The 19058-nt window shown below is 34.9% G+C and overlaps 2 protein-coding genes across 6 annotated transcripts in view; one reads left to right on the forward strand and one right to left on the reverse strand.

Moving 5' to 3' along the window:
* LOC126925219 (midasin) overlaps positions 1-19058 on the reverse strand; it is a 138027-nt gene that overhangs the window by 48935 nt on the left and 70034 nt on the right. The gene's annotated exons all lie outside the window — the stretch shown is intronic.
* Positions 1-19058, forward strand: part of LOC126925240 (uncharacterized) — a 79444-nt gene that overhangs the window by 1505 nt on the left and 58881 nt on the right. The gene's annotated exons all lie outside the window — the stretch shown is intronic.

A 19058-nucleotide genomic window follows, 5' to 3' on the forward strand; every position in this document is an offset into this window, starting at 1 on the left:
CTCTGATTTATCGTGGCTTATATTGTAGAGATCTGTTAGAACGACGCCACTTTCAAGAATAGTCAGTTTTATACGACTTTTACGAACAATGGTCATAAATGGTACAGTTGAATTATTTTAAAAAAATGTTTGATATGCAAATTCTTTCAATTTTACTTAAATCTCTCGACAATACGTATCTGAGTCTTTTTTCTTTCCGTTTGAAAGAATAAATCAGAGACTATGTACATGCCTAAGGGCACAAATTACTGTTGTTTGTAAAGCTGACCGTAATACGAGATTTTGTTTGCTCGAGAAAATGTTGAAAAATCTCGGTTCGTTAGGTGTTTCGTATTAATTGTAAATCCTTTCTCTTCGTCTGTGATAATAAAATACCCGGTTGATTACAGCCTCTTACAAACCGTAACCGGATTTTGGAAAATCAAGCTTCGCTGCTGTTTCGAGCGCCGACTGCAGCAACGGCGTTTCTACTTTAATAGAATTTTCTATGAAAGAATTTCCACTGAAAAGAAGGATGACAGACGATCAGCGTTTTTCACTCTGCCACGAGAAACGTAATCGAATTTTTCCCTTTTCCGTGAATATAAATCATGGTTGATTGGTGTTCCATGTTGTAGGAGATTTCTTTTTTTAACTTAATTCTTTGCAATAACGTTGATCGCTATGATTTATAGAATTAGCGACTTAGTCAAGGTCATTGGTCGAGTTTTATAATTAAAAAAACAAAAATTACTTTGTTTGGAAGAATGTAAATCTCGGAAGAAAAATTTGAAAGAAATATTCGACAATTTCACGATATGAAATATCGAAGAATTTGTAACGTTGTTGTAATTGGGATTTTGTAATTTTTGTAATTAGAAAACATTGCAACGAATGTAATTACTCGTTGTTATATAATGTAATTATTAATTTCTAATTTATCTGCTTTTCCTTTTCATAGTAAAAATAATATTTTTAGTCGGCTTTCTTGCTACCTAGCTTTCTGTATGTAAAAGTAAATTTCTCTTCTCATTCTGGTTATCTGGCTGTGATACTGTTCCTCATTTAGATAGCAAAGACGGAAAGTCTAACGGTATATATTTCTAGGTAAAATGAAACGCTGCCTCTTTCATCTTGATCACGATTCTTTCTTCAACTGTCGAATGCTTGACACGGTTTTCAATATTAAACCTACTGAATATTGGAAAATTCTCTCGTATCGACCATACGAAATTTCCTTAAACGATCGATCAAACATTGTTCTAACCAAAACGTGTTACGCTTCCTTCGCAAGATTAAAAGAATTTCATTTTTTCGCCCGCGAAAGAACGAGGAAAAGGAACGAGATTGAATCGCCTTTGGTAAAAACTAAAAGCTCCTATTTAAGGGGCAAATACCGAGGAAAGAGTCTTACGTTTCATAAATTGAAAAGAAGAATGGAATAAGTCGATTTACCCAGTCTTACGTCTGCAGTAAGAAAAAAGAATTTCTGTATTTAGAATGAAGATAGTATACGCCATTGTTTCGAATTCCTGTGAAAGCTTTTGTTACGATGGACCATCGTGGGTTGTTGACTTTGCGAAATGAATTCCCACATAAAATACATATTAATCCATATTAATTAGAGATTGGGATATATCGTTATGTACATTGCAGGCAGTGGCAAACTGTGGCTCTTCTTCTTGTTAAACTAAATTTCCGATCAGCCGAATAAAAATAAAATAAAATTCTTCAAAAAGAAATCCGAAAAACTGATATTTCGTTTGAAAATTATTTCACACTCGTCGAAACGAACATAAATACGAACATCATCGAGGTTACTAATAGTTCGAAACGAAAGTACGAACACACGAAAATAGAGTTTAGGGCTCACAAGGAAAATTATTTATACAAAAGCTGTCATCACTAATTCATTTATACTGTTCGTTGTATTAATTTGTAATCAACGTTGAAACAACTGTCTGCTTTATTTGATACTACGAAGCAGAAAAAAAATACGTGAATCCGATTACGAGCCATGGAAATGGAAATGGAGGATTTGAGAAACGCCTGGATTCGCAAATGGGCCTCGTTATCCTTTTTCTTATTTCCCTTTCAAAGTATTCAACGCCATACAGAGTTGAACCAACGTTCGATTGGTTTTTGACTTGGGAAAGTGTGTCATAGCTGGTTGGAACGCAGCTTCAGACCTTTGAAACAATTTTCCAGGCCCGCCACAAATTCGATTGCAAGAGCACTCTGCGCTAATTAGCCTTCAAATCGGACTTAAGAGAGCGAGCACGCGTTTGTCATAATTAACCCTTAACTAATAATCGTGGCGGCATTAAGCCATTAGGTCGTTGCCACTCGATATCTCCGAGCTTCAGCCATTGTGTGTTGTTTCAAGGAAGTCGATGGAATTTGATGGGCCGAGCCCATCTTTCTTGTCTATCTTCTTCTGAAACTGTTCTACACCCATTGAATAAATCAAGAATTTCTTTTCAGAAATTTTCTACCATTATAGAATTGTAGGATTACTGTAAAATATTCATTTACATTTGGTATACGTAGAACAATTAATTTCTTGTTCCAAAGAAATTGATAGTATCTGTTGGACCACGACGGATGATATTTTATTATTTTTTAGTAACTAGATGGCCAAAATAAGTTTAAAAAGGGCTAATCGAAACGTAATTGAATGTATAAAAATATCGATCGTATTATTCGAAGTGTGTGCAAGAGAATTTGAAATAGGCAGGCGCGTATGAAATGCACTTTAAAATTGGAATTAAAATAAAACGGTGAAACTTCCGCAATTTATTTGAAAGTTTTAAGTGCCCAGCCAACCCTATACCCTTTTACGCAAGTTTTCATTTTAAGTGAATTAATTCAGCAAGCCGAAAGCTTTGCATTATTTCTAGTAAAACAGAGTACGTAAAAGCGCTAACGTTCGAGTACATATTTCGCGAAATACATTTCCATGAAAAGCAAAAGGCTATCGAAACGCGAAATTTTCCAACCTTCCGATAATCAAGTGACTCTTTAGAGTTTGCTAGTTGCTTCTAACCCCAACCTAACCTAACCTAACATTACCTCATCTAATCTAACCTAACATAACATAACCTAATCTAACATAACCTAACCTAATGACAAAATTCGCAATCACTTAGTTGCCAACCCAATACGTCATCGTCCATAGGTATTGGGACTATCTAAACAATCGTTAAGAAATTATTCTGAGAATTTTAAGAATTATCATTTCGTACGAATTATTATAACAATAATTGTCAACTTTTGTTTCGATAACCTAACCTAACCTAACCTAACCTAACCTAACCTAACCTAACCTAACCTAATCTAACCTAACCTAATCTAACCTAACCTAACCTAATCTAACCTAATGACAAAATTCGCAATCACTTAGTTGCAAACCAATACGTCATCGTCCATAGGTATTGGGACTATCTAAACAATCGCTAAAAAATTATTCTGAGAATTTTAAGAATTATCATTTCGTACGAGTTATTATAACAATAATTGTCAACTTTTGTTTCGATAGTAAAATTAATTTCTTTTCTATCCACTATCTATTTCGATTAATTTTGGCATTCATTTTATCATTTCATATCATATCATGTTGTTATTCAGTTCCATGCACGCTATGAACAATTTTACGATACGGACTCAGATTTTTAGTGATTAATTTTCTTATCAAATTCATTTTGCACTTTTGATGATTAAACAATTTTCGGGAACAATATATAATTACTGCAATTTAGTATATTATTGAAATTTCTGTAAATGTGTTGCACTTTTTCTATGTACAGATATGTTGGATTGTAACTTTAGATAAACGCAAAACTCTAATCGACTGACTATTTGCTTTTGATCATTTGGGTTAATCGTTGCGTTCTACGTTTCTTACGTCGATGCATATTAAATGTCGTTAAAATTAAATTCGTCAAATCATTCAACTTTTCAAACTGTTTCAGAGACTACTTTGTTTCGTTATTCTAAACCCGCAGGACTGGATTTTAAAATTCGAGAGTCTTAAAACCGAGCTGCTACGATCCCTAACGTTTATAAATCTCTTGAAGACAATTTACGCGTGAAGAAACTGCTCAAGTGGATTAGGTCTTTAATCTTTCCCAAATGCTAATTTTACCTTTCCAGAAAGCTTCGTCGCGCTTCTTCCAAGTTGAAGTTCGCGCAAGGAAATCGCACGAATATTCCAATCGTGCGTGAACGTGGCGGTAACCAAGTTTCACGTTGCTGTGAAAAATCTTCTGAACATCGAATGTACCGATTCGTAGTAAATTTCCTCGTACTTAACAAACAAACTTAAAAAAAAGACGATATTTCACATGTAGCAATCTAATGTACGAAAGCTGAGAAATGGCCTAATAGCGGCTATAATAAAATAAACTAATGAGAGGAAGTGTACATGGAAGATACAAATGGAAAATCATTTCCCATCTGATCCATAGTTTGCCAACCAGACGAGCCGAGTGCGACGAGCTCCTTAAATAAAAACTAGTTAAATAAGAAAAAGTTTATCTCGCCGGTTGATTAAGTTCTTTCTGCCGAAAAAGTTTCTCACTTAGATGTGTTCATCACTAGGAAAACGAAGGCGAACTCAGCGAAATTGGAGGAACGATAGGATTCTTTACACCCTGTGGGTCTAATAAGCGAGGAACGCCATCAGATGGAGCTGGAGGGCGCAGTCGAGTGGCACAAGAATGTGATCTTGTCTCCTATGGCGTAGAATATCGGGCGGAATTGCTCTTTTCCATGCATAATTAAGCCGTCGCTGTTAGCGATTTTCCGCAGTTTCCACGTGTATTTTGACTTTAACATCGGCCGGTAAACAGTGCGTGTTCATTTAAAATTTGTATTTTTACACAGCAGAATAATTAATTTTAATAATTAAATTAAACGAGCAGATGCAACTTGAGCAAAGAATTATTTCACTGTGGAAATAATCGTAATCAGGCCGCGGATATTCATGCAAATTCGAGATTGAAAAAATAGAATCTCTGAGACCTGTTACGACGAGCAATATTTTTTAATTTCAACGTAATTTATTTGTGACACATTGAAATCTATTTCAGCAAATATACGAAACGTAAATATCGAAAGATTTATGTATTTTTCTATTACTAGAAAATTCCATTATCTGGACGTTTAATGCTTTTCTAAAATTTTAATAATATTATGTAACACGAAGTTAGACGAGCAAGCTTTGCACTTAACATTCTCAAGAACGTCCACGAGGAAAAATAATTCTCCGTTAAAAAGTAATCTGATATTTCACCGGCAACTAACAGGTTCGACGATTAACGAAAACCAAAAAAAAGGGGAACAACAGGAAAGTTTAACGGTTTATGGACGACGTTAGATAACGCAGACAGGAACGAAACGCAGTTAGCCATGGAAATAACCGAACCATTCGAAATTCAGAGCGAAGACGCGGCGAAATTTATGGGACGAGAATTACAACCTTGTTAGATTTAACGTTGCCGCTTTTACTGTCGCTGTTTCGCCAAACATTTCCACTTGCACCAACGTTCCAGCACATTAGAACGCTTTAATCGATTTGTAGTAACGCTGTTTCAATTTTAACGAATCGTACAAATTAGTTTAACGAATTAATGAATAAAATAGAGGCAGTAATTATTATCTTTGAACCGAATCATTTGCTTACATTATATTTTAATTATTTAGTTTTCATAATTATAATATTTTTAATATAGTTTAGGATAAACGCAACATCTTTCTTTCTAAAATTTCTTCACGTTATCTGCTTGATATTAGAAATATTCTACAAAATTTACATTGTATTTCAATTATTTAGTTTTCATAATTATAATATGTTTAATACAGTTCATCTTTCTTTCTAAAGTTTCTTCACGTTATCTGCTTGATATTAGAAATATTCTACAAAATTTACATTGTATTTCAATTATTTAGTTTTCATAATTATAATATGTTTAATACAGTTCATCTTTCTTTCTAAAATTTCTTCGCGTTATCTGCTTGATATTAGAAATATTCTACAAAATTTACATTGTATTTCAATTATTTAGTTTTCATAATTATAATATGTTTAATACAGTTCATCTTTCTTTCTAAAGTTTCTTCGCGTTATCTGCTTGATATTAGAAATATTCTACAAAATTTACATTGTATTTCAATTATTTAGTTTTCATAATTATAATATGTTTAATACAATTCAGGATAGACGCAACATCTTTCTTTCTATAGTTTCTCCACATCTGCTTGATATTATTCTACAAAATTTCTTCAAATTTCCTCAAATCTTCCTCAAATTTTCTTCATTCACAAATTCTTCAAATTTTGTCAAACGCGTCTCTTTTCACAGAGAAAAGATGTTTCCGTCGGTGTATTACGTTGCGTATTCTATTGTATCATATTACAATCTAAATTGATCGATTGAACGTAACTTTCGTACCAGACGAATATTATCAAAGATAACATTTCAACTGAACGATAAAACTTAATCTAACAATATCGTTGACACTGCAGATCCTCGTCGACCAAGCAAATAACGATTCTACCAATCTGTCTGTCTCTTTATTCACCGCGTTCCTGTTCATCGTGGTTGCAATGATTTTTCCGGTTTTCGTTTCAAGCCGGATCATGACGCCGAGAAAAAAAAAGACAGAGAGAAAAATTCGTGAAAAGGGAAAAACGAAGCACACGAAAAACGAGATCGCGGTTTATTGCGGCAGCCTTCAAATTGCGGCGCGTTAATACGTCGTGGAAATAACAACTTGGCAAGGTGAACGACAGAAGCAAACTAACGTTCCTCTCGTTAATACGACACGCAGCCATTAAATTCATGGAAAAGCGTTTCGCGTAATTTATGCCAGGCCCGTCTGTTTATTTTCCGATGATTCAATCGGAAACTGCCGTGTTCGGTGAAATTTAGTTCACAGTTTCATGCAGTTCGTCATTATTATACTTCCACCGCTGTGTCGTTTTTTCTTTTTTTTCTGTTTTTCCAATTATTCATTGGAAAGTATTGTGTATCTGTTCTGTGATTTTTCAATTGATCTTCTCTTTACAATTTTTTTTTTGTGACAATTGGAAAATATAATTCGCGACATTAATTAAGTGGATGACACTCGTGACAATGTTATATTATGTGACAACTGCTGCACTTTTGCTTCTAACGTGTTTTATTTTTTTAGAGCAATGTAAATTCACCATCTGATCTTTTAATTTGCATTTGAAAAGGAAAATTTTGTCATCATTTATCTCCATTTTGCTGTTTTCATTGATCTATCGCGTTCATACATTTTCTCGGATTTTTTAATAAAGTTGGTCCACTGAAAGGTCTGGTCAAGCAGTTTGCTGCTGTCATTTCACTGGATATATGTTTTACTTTTATTTTTTTCTTCTCGAATATTCGACGCCTCAGATTTCGTCTTGAAATTCCCTCCATTCGTTCCAATTACTACATGTTAAATCTCTCTCCAGGTACCTTTGATGCTCCTATTGTACAATTGTTCTCACAGGTATGGAATAAAGTAGAATTAAACAGTTGTATCTCTATAAAGAGATATTATATATAAAGTTCTTCTATTACATATAATATACTATACAATAAATATTATATTACATAGTATATATACTATACTGTGCAGTATATGTTATATTGTATAGTATATATACTATACTGTGCAGTATATGTTATATTGTATAGTATATATACTATACTGTACAGTATATATTATATTATATAGTATATATGATATACTACGCTGTGCAGTATATATTATTTTGTATGATATATATACAATATATACTACTATATATACCATGTATATCATACAATATAATATATATTGTATATTATATTATATTGTATGTTATTAAATTATATGTATATAGTACATATTATATTGCATAATATATTATATAGCAATATCTCTAACGTTGGCGATAGCTGATAGATGATATTGCAATAGTACACGATATTCCATACGTAATAGTACACGAGTATTGATATTGCAATAGTGATATTGCAATTGCGTACAGTACACATACTATATACTATATAGTAGTATGTATAGTATACATACTATACTATAGTATAGTATGCATAGTACAGTACACATATGTAATATACAATATATATTATATCGTACAGTACACATACTATATAGTAGTATGTATAGTATGTATACTATACTACATAGTGTATACATACTATATAGCATAGTATGTATACTATACATACTACTATATTTATACAATAATATTTATACAATTGCGTACAGTACACATACTATATAGTATATGTATACTATATACTATATTTATACAATAATATTTATACAATTGCGTACAGTACACATACTATATACTATATAGTAGTATGTATAGTATACATACTATACTATAGTATAGTATGCATAGTACAGTACACATACTATATAGTATAGTATGTATACTATACATACTACTATATAGTATATAGTATGTGTACTGTACGCAATTGTATAAATATTATTGTATAAATATAGTATATAGTATACATATACTATATAGTATGTGTACTGTACGCAATTGTATAAATATTATTGTATAAATATAGTAGTATGTATAGTATACATACTATGCTATATAGTATGTATACACTATGTAGTATAGTATACATACTATACATACTACTATATAGTATGTGTACTGTACGATATAATATATATTGTATATTACATATATTATACTATGCAATATAATATAATATATATTATATTGTATTGTGTAATATATTATAAAGTAATATCTCTAACGTTGACGACCAGTTGATAGATGACATTGCAATAAATATTATATTGTACATTGTTATATTATACAGTACAGTATATTATATAGTAATATCTCTAACGTTGGCGATAGCTGATAGATGACATTGTAATAAATATTATATTTTATAGTATACATACAATACGTATTATTATATATACAATGTATACTTTACGGTATTGTATATTACATATATTATACTATACAATATAATATATGTCATATTATATTCTATATTATATTATATTGTGTATTGTAATATATTATATAGTAATATCTAACGTTGGCGATAATCGAAGAGTGACGATATGTGAGAGAACGACGTGTCGGCCATGTAGTGACAAACTAAAAATATGAAATGAATACTTTTTTTTTTATAAAAAACATAAGATATATGACGTTAATACACATAAGATAACACAACGTAAACGCTAATTTATTTATTATCTTCCTCCGCGATATCAACCATGTACATTTCCTCTAGCTCGAATATTTTTGACGGGAAGCAGTCATAAACGGAGGATTTAATTTGCGGTTTGGATTGATGGCGTCGGAATTATTAAAACTGCGGCGTTTTTTTCTCTCATTTCGTTTTTTCCATTTTTTTTTAGATCCAATACCAGCCCATTAGCCCGTCGTTTTAATTCGTTTTTCGTTTACCAGTTTAATTGGTTTTTCGTTTACCCATTTAATTTGTTCATAATGTCCAATAATACAATTTTTGGACGAAGTAACTACTGTGCACGATAAATTTAATTTGCGGCTTAGTCGCTAATAACGGCGTTATTCGAACTGTTGCTTCTTCTCTCCTTTTGTAAATTTACTCTGTTCATTTCCTTGTTCCCTTTACGTCATCTAAAATTGTATTAATCCACTTGCGTCGTGTTTCGTACAATTTGTCGAATGTCGTACGTATCCGCGTGCTCTGCAATTCCTCGAATTATACCGTCGGTGTTAGAAAGTTTTCAAGCCACGTTCGAAATATTCGCCGGAAATTGTGGCAACTTCTTCACAAAAAACAGCATCCAAGCAACTTCGATTGGCAATCGTGGCTCTCTGGAAATTCGGTGTGCGGTTGAAATTGTTTGCAGACCCGGTAACGAAATTACAGGGGACTCGAAAGACGCGCATGCTCGCGCGCAGAACAGCGGAACCGGAAATACAGCGAAGAGAAAGCGCGTCCGATCCGCCGGGGAATTGTCGGTGATTCGATCGCGTGGGAGCTGGTAAAAGTCGTTGGTGAAACGTTTATCGCGTCGTGTAGCATCGTTACTCGCGACAAAGAGGTCTCTTTCGTAGTTGAAAATACCCTAAGCCATGGGATTCCACGGAAGGGAATAAATGGAAATACTTTTCTACGTTCCCCTTTCAGCCAGCTTTATTCTGCTCTCTTACCGAGCGCAAAACACGAAGAAACGTATTTCCAAATGTATTTTAGATTTTAGATTTCGGAATATAGCGTTTCAAAGGAATCTCGAATATCGTTTTAAATTCTGAAGAATTTTAACGTTTCATCGGTAGGCTATTATTAAAATATTATTAAATATTATAATTATAAAATATTATTAATGTTGAAGTGGTCACAACTTCTACGAAAACTCCACATTTGGTCTTTTTAGTTTTCTCAAACGCTGAAGCCATCGACAGCATATAGACAGAAGAATAGCAGGAAGGCAGACCATAAACAGTAGACAGGCGACGTTGGCTTCGGGGTTTTCAGTTATAAGAGAACACTGCTAGCGTGCGGATCTGGACCAACTCAAATTGTATTCCTACTTATTATTACACTTCTCTATTAAATTAAATATATGTATTTTGTACCTTACACTTTATCCACGCGTTTTCTCTCTTTATACATCTAATAACCTCAACAATTAAAATTAACGATAGAAGAAAATAAAGATTCCATGATATTGGCGTGACAAATTCAAACTCGAAAGAAACGACGTCTCGTGTACACCGATCTAGTGACCAAACGTTTATTACAAAATATTTCCGTAAAAATTTTTCATGAAAGAAATCACACGCAGGCTTGCGAATTATTATCCATGAAATAGGTTTGCATTTATGACACTTGTATTTTCCACTACCACCGCTCAATTTCTTCGATTGTCCGCGCCATCCATCCTTCTCCATTAACACAAATAAGCCAACCACTCGACCACAACCCCTAGCCAATTTCAATTTACCACAATGACAACAGGTGTGATAATCGTGATTCAGCCTATTGTAGGAAATTTGGTCGCGTAATATACATGGAATTGCTGGCAATTATTATTTATAGCTGCTGCAATTATTATATATAGCAGACAACGTTATCGAAATTCGTTAACACTTTGACTGCTACGTTAGTCATTGGTGACCGGAGCGCTTCAACTTCTTGAAATTGTAAAAATTGTATAAAAGTTGACAGTTAGGGCATTTCGAATATAACCGATAAATAGAAAATACTTTGAAATGAAAAGTGCCCCATTGAACAATTAAACATTTTTATTAGAACATTAATAAAAAAAAATGAGAAGAAATCTTGCATCTAACGGTGCACTGTGTTTGCATCCATATCTTTGAGAGGTAATCTACGAATATTACTATAAACACATTGTTACGCCCCGAGGCTCACTATAGCCCGTGTTCCTAACCGTCTCCCTTGGTACTACAGTATCGCAGACAGATCGTCTTACATGACCGTCGAGTATACACAAAGTAGCGATAAACGCACAGTTGCGTGAAACAGCGAGTTCTAGAAACATCGATTCGCCTTCGGACCGTTATTTTATCTACACAAAAAAGGTGGCATACGTGATCATAGGCGCGAACGGTTGCGAGACCCGAGCGTGGTGGAGGTCGTCTCCCAGAGAAGACAAAGGACAAAATCGAGGAGCAGTCAGTGGCAAATGAGAATTCAAACCGAACACATCGAGAGGTTCAGAGGAATAAAATCGAGGTCGCTTAGTCACATCGAGAAATATCATAAAATCGGGTCGAATTACAGTTAACAAACTAATTGTATCATTGTTAAACCATTTGTGACGTGTTCATTATAGTTTTAAATATTGTTAAATATACAAATTTATATTAATCCTGTTAATTCAGTGTTACAAACATTTGAACTACCTTTGTTATTCTAATCGAAACAAGGGAACGACTGATTCGCGGCGTCGATTATCAGAATCGTAACGAGAATTTACGTCTCTCGCTGACGCGTTTCCTCGCGATCGCGTCTCTCCACGAACGGTCGTACCACACACCTTAAAAAATAATCGTAAATACTGCTTTATAATCATATAATTGAAGTTAAATGTGTGAACATATCTTATTATTATATATAGAGCGAGCAAATACTGTTTACTAATATCTTCTACACGTTTCAACAATATATTCTACACGTTTTGCTCACGACGAAATAACGAAAGCGAGTGGTTTTGTTGAAATAAACGAAGCTTTGTTATGATACGTCGCTATCAACTGTTACCAAGGCGCCACGATGGTCACCTGTGACCACTAATAAGATAAACGGTCCATTGGGAAAGAATGTTGTCTTACATTATCAATTTATTATTATTTTGCCATTATATGCTTCGAATAATAAAAATACTCCCATGGCGTCCTGAGCGAAACATGTGATTTCTGCGTGGCAGTCAAAGTGTTAAACTATTTGCTCAATTATATCGTAATAATTACATCTAGCTGATTATATCTTCAAAACTCTAAAATATCTTTAACATTTGAACACCTAACGTAATAACGTTTTAACCACGAAACTTAACGGTTGACCTGTTTGAGACGTAAAATTTCTACGGGAGAACAAGCTTTGTTCCGTCTCTGAGAGAATGAAGGAAGCGCAGGGTAAAAAGTCTGCGTGAGATAGTTGTATTAAATTAAGTGCCGGTAGAGTGCTGGCCGAAATTAAGCCAGGGAAAATTAAAATGAGTAAGCAGCCGGCAAGACGAGGCGAGCGAAAAATTCCATTCGCCACTTTATTGCCGCTGTGCTTTGTTCAACAAACCGGCTCTGTTATTACGCTGTAACGCCGCTTCAAACGGCAATCCGGACGACAAATAGCAGATACGCGCGGAAATTAAAAATAGCACGCGAAGCCTACAAAAGTCGATTGACCTTGTAAATTATTGTTTTGTATCGTAAAACGTAGCGAATTTTCTTCGAAACGGACGAAACTTCGTTTCTTTGAAATTGGAATTTGCCGCGCTAGTATCAGACATTCGATTTTACCCTAAAAAGAAGAAGAAGAAGAACATCGCTGTAAATCGGCATTATATGTCAAGAAGATTTAAAAGTAACGAAACTTCGTTATACGTGTGATTTTCTTACGCGTACTTCGATCTGGAAAAAGAAGCGACACCAAGCTTTCTGCAAACATCAAATTAGCATTTAGGGAACGTTAAAGATATCCAACCTATCCAGCGAATTGTTTCAAAGAGTTTTATAAACTAAGATTCTATTAATTAATTAATTTGTATGTACGTGAGGAACAGACGGATAATACACGGTGCAACATTTGATATATCGATAGATTTATTGGAAATAAACTGTTCCAGTGCAACCCATAACCCGTTTATTTGCCTTTTCTATTTACACAAAATTAAAAGCGGTTTAGGATGCGCGGTATAAAAATGCAGCCGCCTACCGCAGAACGAATAAAAAGCATTACGCTGACTACACCGCTGAATTTTTATTTCGTCGCTATTTCAACTGTGATAGCCACATAACTACGTTTCTCTGTATTATGGTCGAAATGTCCTCAATAAACGAATAAAAATACACCATAAAATTTCGTACGAGTGTCGCATTTTAACGTATCATCTAATCCGAGACTAACCGAAATTCAGAAGCAAATTTCAGGATATGAAAACTATTTTTGTATGATATTGGATCATCCGGCAAGTTCGTTCCGATTTTTCAGCAATTTGATCGACACGAAAGACGATACGGAGAAGCTTCTCGCGAAAAAACCTGATAGGTTCTGGAAGGATGGAACATTCGAGTTGCGTGAAAAATGGAGAAAATTGTGCAAGAAAATGACACCTAAATAATTCGATAAATGTACATGGAATGGAAATGTAAATCGGAAGGAACTTTCCGGGCGTCCCAATACCTCGGAAATTAAAACCGATCAGTGGCAACGTACAGCAACAGGAAAAAAAAATCGTCCTCTGTGACATATTTGTAGCTCATTGAAATCTACTAAAAAATATAGATTTTCCTGAAAATCTCCTAAAAAATTTCCTAAAAATTTCTGTATAGTTAGCAAAAGTAACATTTGTAGCGCAGTAAAGGTAGCACGCAGACGCAAGTGAGCGCAAATATGCACAAACGAAGACAAACAAACGAGACAACACAGGGAATATCCGAACAGCATCGTTAACTCGAAGAACCGGGCGATTTCGTTTATTAGTTAACAGCAATTCCGATTCGAATGCACCGCTAAACCACAGTAACGCGTGCTAGCCGATTCTGTCGTCACTCTATCGTCTCTCCCTCCCTCCCCCACTCTGTCATCGTTTATTTCACCCAAGGGAGGGCCGATGCAATCATCCCTCCAAACAAGCCGTCACTTTTCTCGTGCGTTCCTCCGGATTGCCTAATGAATTATCGAGCCACGAGCTTTCAGCCTCCATTGTTTCGATGTCCTGGTTTCACAGAGGTTATTCTCGGCTGTTCCTCTAAAACCGCGATGATTTAAGGGATTTGCTTTGTCCATGATTTCTCCACAATGCCGACACAGTTTATGGAGTAACGGTTTTGCAATGGATAAAAAGCAAGTCGTTTGCCAGCAGGAATATCCGCAGTTTGTCGCAACTAACGCAAGCTTTTCCAATTTTAATACATATAAATTGTCGATTCTTTCGATTTGTGTTCACAACGTCCCAGTGTTTTCAATTTTATTTGAACAGTATCTTAGTCAGGATGTTACTGGCTTATCACAGATAATGTACAACGAGCTTTCTCATTGTCGATTATTCTATGTTTCTACATTTCCAACTGTTTCCATGTTTCCTTTCTCAAACCTACTACGTATACATGTAAATACATATTGAAAACGAAGTGTTCGTTATAACATGTCATAAGTAAAATTTGGAAAAATTTACCAAATATCCAGCTGGACAAATTGTAAAGTACAAATTAAATAAAAAAAAAAAAAAAAAAAAAAAAAAAAATAGGTAAAATAAGTGTTCGCGTTCATCATCCCATTTCGTTAACTGCACATAATGAAAATATAAAATTGAGCGAGAATTCAATCTAGTTATGACGTTCGATCGAAATTGAGAATCCGCCTGAAGGATAAGCCGCCTATTCAAGTTAAATCTAAAACTAAGCAACGAGTTTGAAATTTCCATTTCTTCAGAGCAAGTTCCTGGTGGACACGATCGGTGGATTCTTATCTTATGGCCCTTGACCGACCATCGATCGCGCAGCCAGTCGCCACCAGCCTCCTCTCTCTCTCTCGCTGTCTTAGCACGTTATCTCATTGCAAGAGATGCAGAGGGAGAGCTACCCTCGTAATTGGCCAGGGGAATATCCGTAAAGGTGTGCATCTTCATCAAGAGATGCTTTGACCTTGTTACCCTGTACCCTGTGTTTGCAGCTTCCCTTGCGAATTGCCTTTCTCTTCGTGGCATAAATTGTCGCTAGTAAATAGTAGCTTGTCCGAAAAGTTCTTTTTCTTTTACAAGGAAATAACAGATACACCACATTTTTCGTTTGATATTACTTTTCTGAATTATGCGTCATCCATTTTATAGCGATAGAAGAAAATAATGTAAAACGAGAAATGTCGCGCATCTGTCATTTCCTTGTAGAACGAAGGAAGAAACTTCTTGGACAATTTAACACTTTACCGACCGCTAGCGGTTCAACGCTTATACGCACGTCCGACTGGCAGCTCAGGCGCAGATTCTCCTTGGCGCCGGCTCTGTTTCGGTTTAGACTCTCCGATACCATTCTTTTCGTTCATCACGAACGGTAAGTTTTTCAAATTGGTATAAAACTGTGGGAGCTTACAAAGCAACGCAACTGAGCAAGGTACCTTAATACTAAAGAACAAATTACTACTCAAATAATGAGAAAGATTGTCGGCGACAAAAAACCGATTAATTAGTTATTGGTCGGTAAGTGTCGACGATAAAAACCGATTAATCGATTATCGGTCGGTAAAGTGTTAATACACGCCTAGATAACTGTACTTGTCTAGGACGTCACTTAACACACAACTTACATGGAAGCAACATAGTAGATTAATTGTAGAGAAAATATCGATAGAAAGAAAACTAACAACAATACTTGTCGAAATTTTAAATTCAGCATAGAAAATGAATGAGAAATATACAAGACGATAATAAAAGCAAATTTGGACGCACAGAATGCCATTATGGGGGGCAGCAGCAATGAATCACATAAACTGCAATCGAAAATATTCAGAACGATAGTCAACGCTCCATGGTATGTTAAAAACACGCAACATAGGACACACGCAAGACCTAAAAATATGTCAAAGAAGAAATCGGCAGATAAGCAACAAAATACAAGGAAATGAAATAAAAAGAAGACTAAAAAGAAAACACTCCATTGACCTCATTAAAGAAATAAAACAGACAAACTCGAAGATGGTATCCACACGTTATTTAGGAATAAAGTTAGAAAAATTTAGCAAACGTCCAGCTGGATAAATTGTAAAGTACAAATCAAATAAATAAATAAAAATTGTAGGTCGTAAAAAAAGAAGAAAAATAGTTGGACTGGCGTGAACTCGTGGAACTAACAAAAGCAATAAATACTTAATGGTGTATCGTCTTAGGAATGAACGAATACAGCGGTTCATGAAGGTATTTAAATATTTATAGGCAGTTTCTTTGTGAATATATAACGCGTGTTATATGAATCATTGAAAAATTTCATTGCCACTAGAACGAGACTTAACTGTTATGATCGAGATGCTGAAGTTCCAGATGAACGAACCTGAAAATGTACGCAGACGCTACAAAATATTCGATGCTACTATGAAGATCATACGTAGAGATTTTACAAAGATCATAAACGTATTTAAACTGCCAATTGTTCATTGTATCGACGAGTAATCTTCAGTGAGACTATCTTTCAAGGTCCTCGTGTCCAAATACTCTCGTGATCCAGTGTAAGTAGTATAAAGGAGCGTATAAGGGAACAAGTAGTATAGATAGACGTAGTACGAGAAAAGTAGTATAAATGGATGTATAAAGAAACCAGTAGCGTTTATCAGGATTTATAGTTAAATATAGCAACAAACAATATATACGAACATCACATGTGAGTTTCACCGTGCCACGTCCTTCCCGCGATCCAATTGTATCTTTTCCGCGTTAAAAAATATCTAGTGAACCATGAAAGTCTCTTACAAACAATGAAAAAACACTTCCCAGAACAAATCCACCAGTTACTCAAATCATACCTAAGCAACAGAACCTTTGTAGTAAAAATAAAGGATGTATACTCTGAGGTAAAAGACATTAAGGTAGGGGCACCGCAAGGAAGCGTCTTAACCTATTAGCATCCAAGCGCGGATTAATCCGCGCGCTGTGACTGTCTTCTATCACCATGCGCAGATTATTACGCGATCTGCAACTGTCTTCTATCACCAAGTGCGGATTATTACGCGATTATCACCAACGACCGACCGCGCGCGGTCATAGGGACCAATCAGTTGAACGCCGCAGATGTCTTCAAATGTCTCCTTAAGTAGGGCCATGATGCAAATGGGTTGACCAATATTATACATACTATTCACGGCCGACGTACCAACAACTACTAACAGCAAAATACTGACATTCGCGGACGACACAGTTGTATTAGTCAGGCACACTAATCCAGAAACAGTAGTCACATTACTACAAGAGCGCATCAGAAAAAATAAAAAAATGTCTGCAAGATAAAGAAATAGAAGCCTAGTAAATGCAACCATATTACATTTACGTTAAGAAAACGGAAACCACTAAATGTCCAATTGAATGGTATGCACATAACACAAACAAGGCAAGTTAAATACCCAGGACTCCACTTAGACACACAACTTACATGGAAGCAACATACTAAATCAATTATAAGCAAAATACGGATAAAAAGAAAACGAATGTACTGGTTAACTAGTCGAAGTTCTAAACTCAGCATAGAAAATAAATTAAAAATCTACAAAACGATAATAAAACCAATTTGGGCGTACGGAATACCATTATGGGGGACAGCAGTAATGAGCCACATAAATAAACTAGAGTCGCTACAATCGAAGATACTGAGAACAATAGTGAACGCCTCACGGAATATCAGAAACGAAGATAAACGCAAAGACTTAAAAATACCAACGGTCAAAAAAGAAATCGGCAGGTACGCAGAAAAGTACAAGAACGGCAATTCTCGCAAACCAGGTGGCTACTAAAGCGAGCAAAACTCTTATAGAAAGAAGATTAAAAAGAAAACACTCCACTGACTTCACTAAAGAAATAAAATAGTCAAACTCGAAGATGGTATCCCGCTGGGCGTAGCCATTCGCATGTTTTCTTTTTTATTTGGAATTAATTTACAATCAATTCTCATTGAGAATTATAAATCAATTATTCTGGCATAGTACTATAACGTGAATAATAAATGATTATCGTATGTTTGATTGTAGCCGAATCTAATGTTAAAATCTGGAAGATAATGTCTTTTTAGTCTACGGATCTGATCCGTCGTGTCAAGTAATTGAGTAACTAGCAGGTTTTGGTAGTTGTTAATTCTTATGTTACATCTATTACTGAATTTCTTCTTTAACTGTAGGTATCTTAAGGTCGTGATGTATTGTTTCATTGGTAACATATCAACAAGGTGCATCTATTAAGAATCTTAGTTTTTGATTGGAATCGTTGAAGAATTTCTATGTTGGAATTACTCGCTGTTCCCCATAGTTGGATCCCATAGGTCCAAACAGGTTTTAATATGGCTTTATATAGCATTATTGTAGGATCTTATACTACAATTAGTTTATTTACAATAAACAGATTGTACAGATGTTGATTAATCAGGAAACGATGGTTGTTTAACGTGAACTGATCACAATAACGTATTATAATTAAGACAACTAGATAGTTAATTTGCAACACTCGTCACCACGGATCCAACGCTCTCTCTCACGCGAACCACACTCTCTCGACAACACAATTCGCACTCCCTGACTTCTCAACTGACACTGACTGTTAATTCGTCTTTCTCCCTTAGCGTCCCTTTGTCCTTTGCTTAGC

The sequence above is a fragment of the Bombus affinis genome, chromosome 16, assembly GCF_024516045.1.
Source record: "Bombus affinis isolate iyBomAffi1 chromosome 16, iyBomAffi1.2, whole genome shotgun sequence".
NCBI lineage: Eukaryota > Metazoa > Arthropoda > Insecta > Hymenoptera > Apidae > Bombus > Bombus affinis.